Source organism: Lotus japonicus, chromosome 3, assembly GCF_012489685.1.
Source record: "Lotus japonicus ecotype B-129 chromosome 3, LjGifu_v1.2".
Lineage (NCBI taxonomy): Eukaryota > Viridiplantae > Streptophyta > Magnoliopsida > Fabales > Fabaceae > Lotus > Lotus japonicus.
This window is the reverse complement of record NC_080043.1, coordinates 69,440,964-69,444,165: the sequence shown is the minus strand read 5'-3', so window position 1 is coordinate 69,444,165 and position 3,202 is coordinate 69,440,964.

Genomic DNA, 3,202 nt, shown 5'->3' with positions numbered 1-3,202 from the left:
CTTCAACAGAAGAAGACTTGCTGAGAAACCTTCAATCTGCTCTTCAATTATTGAAGGAGCCAATTGAGCAGGCCTCATCTTCAAAGGCCCCTCAACACAAAGTCTCCGAGCCATCCTCTCTTGGGTCGTCAGATTTTGTCCAAACCACAGAATCAGATGATGATGACTTCTGCTAAATTTGTCGTCTTGTAATCATTTTATTCTGTAATAATTTGTACTGTAGCAACAGTAAAATTGACTTTTTACTGTAGCAAATAGTGCCAGTCAAATAGTACCGTCTACCGGAACTATTCAACCGGAACTATTTAAACAGTGACCAATTTTTCCCTTTAAATAGGCATCTTCTGAGCTTTGTTAAGCAGAGTTTGGTAGAGCTTAGATAGAGAGTCTAGAGAGATAAACACTGAGAGAATTCCTTCTGTAAGTTCTCCTTCAGTTTTCCTTTCTTTCAATCTTTTCTGTTTTTAAGTTTCAGTTTTTCAGTTTTTAAGTTTCAGTTTTGTAATCTATGTTTATGTAATATATATCTTGTTCAAGTTTTATTTTCCTGTTTATGGAAGGCTGAGCCTCCTGTTTTAATTCCTGTTTTTAATTTCTGCAATTTAATTTTCTGCAAAAAGCCCCTCCGTGGTGGCGTCCTACTTCTCTTAATCCTCTTCTCATCCCCCTCCTTCTGCTTCCGACCCCCTCTTGGGTGGCGTCCTACTTCTCTTAATCCTCTTCTCATCCCCCTCCTTCTGCTTTCGACCCCCTCTTGGTATATATATATATATTCTTCTTTCAAAAAAAAAACACTAATTTATATTTTAAGAACAGAGGGAGTATCATATAATTTATTGTACTTATATGTAATCAATATGTTGATAAGTAATTAAAGTCTCATTAAACATTCATCTCAATAGAAAAGAAAAAAAAAAGGAGTGGAATATTCAAAATTGAAAAGAAAATAAAAGGGAAAAGCTAACCACTAAACAATAGATTACTCATCTAGTATGGAGGAACTTTCACTGAAGTTTCCTACCACTTGTTGGAGTAAATACAGCCAAAATTTTATGAAGCTGCTTTACATACATCAATTAATGTGGGGTATAAATTATTTATGGATATGAATACTTATACATCCATGTAGTTAATTTTTGCTAACTCTTTGTTTAGTTGAAGTTTTGTTATGAAAAATAATCTAAACAATGTTTCTGTGGCTTGAGAGGCCTTAGCACCCCTGAACAAAGAAAAACAACTGCATGCTCATAAAATAAATAGTAGATAAACAAGACCAGATTATGCAGGAAGTTCATTTTCTTAATTATTGGATGCTACATCTGAATTATTTGAGTAGATTTCTATTTGGAATTGGCCACTTAATGACCCTTGTGTTCTGTTGCTTTGCTGCTGAAGATTTGGCTGGAATGAATTAGATTGGAAGTTGAGTTATTTACTCACTGTCTCTAATGTTCTGCTGTTCTGATTGATTCCACTCTTATGTATGAACACTTGTTTTTCTAGTTTATTAGTTAGATCAGACTGTTTATCTTTTCTTCTTTATTAGAGGTTAGCTTAGCTTTTTGCTAATCTTATTCATTTGTAATATGTTGAAGTACCCTTAGTACTTCCTATATATATCATTTTGGCTTATCTAAAAAAAAAGATGCACTATCTAACAGAAAATGAACTGAGAAAAAAACCTAGGGATTATACTCACTTTGATGGGTGCTGTTTGTATTATCGACATTTTCATCTAATAAAGTTTTCGCTTTCTTAAAAAAAAACCTAGGGATGAACGGATAAAAACCTAGTGGCCAATGTGACTGATTTTTGCATACATTAGGGCGTTAAGTGCTATTTCGTGCTCTATTACAATGTCCACTAGCTAAAGTACTCTAGCTAGGAATATATATATAATTAATTGAATTTTCAATATATCAACAATTTCTTTTTGGGTAGTTCTATGGTTGTGTAGTTAATGTTTGCCCGCTGATGTAATTTCCAATCATATTGATCAATGAACTTTGTTGTTACAAAAAAATTAAGAAGTCACAATCATGCGGAAATAAAGTTGTAACACTTTGACGTAGGAGGTGGGTAAGAGGAAGCTGTGGGGGATTCAGGAAAAAATTGCTCCATCCCAGGTACACTACACTATGGAGTTTACATTGTTTCTTTTTGGAATTTGAAGGAAACAAGACTGTTTAAACATAAAGCTAAAAATTAAACGTACGTTTTCGTTTTCTTTCCATGCAACATCACTTTCTTTTTCGTTTCCTTTTTGTTTTACATTGATGCTTGTGTTGCATGTGCTAGCTATTTAAGTAATCAAGTTATTGCCTCATGCAGTACACAAGGGTAGAAAAAAGGCCCTTATAATTGCTTATTTGTTTTTAGAAATGTTACTCCAATGTCGAAGGAGCTTCTCACATGAAACATGCTTGGATCGAAGAATGACGTAATATATTGTCAGGCAAGACAACTTGCAGTGCACAAGACTAAAAATAAATTTTCCCCAAAAAATTGAGGGTCTCACACACCAGTAAATTGATAGTGGGGAGAGTGGTATCTATTTTTTTTATAAGCCAAACAATTGCATTAAAGATAAGCAGAGGGATGCCTAACCCATAATACAATAGAAAAATTTATAAAAATCCAATAGAGGAAAACCAAAGCAAGAAAAACAGACTATACTGCATTAATTAGTTGCAGCGGTCTTAAAGACAAGAAAACATGGAAACATGAGAAAAGAAAAACAAGAAACAAAACTAAGCTAAAGCATCCTTTACCAAAAGTGGAATCAAGGTCGAGGGTGGTTGTCTCCACACACGACGAGTTGCACCATCCATAGCCGCTTGACGGGCCAACCAGTCCGCAACCAAGTTCTTCGCTCGTGGGACAAGTTCTATCGTTACCCGTCAATCCCAATGAAGCATCCTCCGCACTCGGGTAATGTCCTCTCTAGCCCAATAAAACTCAATATTGTTCTCCTCCTGCAAGGCACCCACCAAGCTGGAACAATCTGTGCAACAAACCAAGTTGCGTAAACCAAGCTCCCAACCATGAGTGAGACCAAGTTCCAAAGCCAAAACCTCTACTAAGAATGTTGATCCTGTGCCATTGCTCATCGACGTACCCCACACCCAACCGCCTAACGCATCTCTAACAACCACGTCGCAACCTATCCTTGAAGTTCGCAAGCTCCAACTGTCGTCCACAA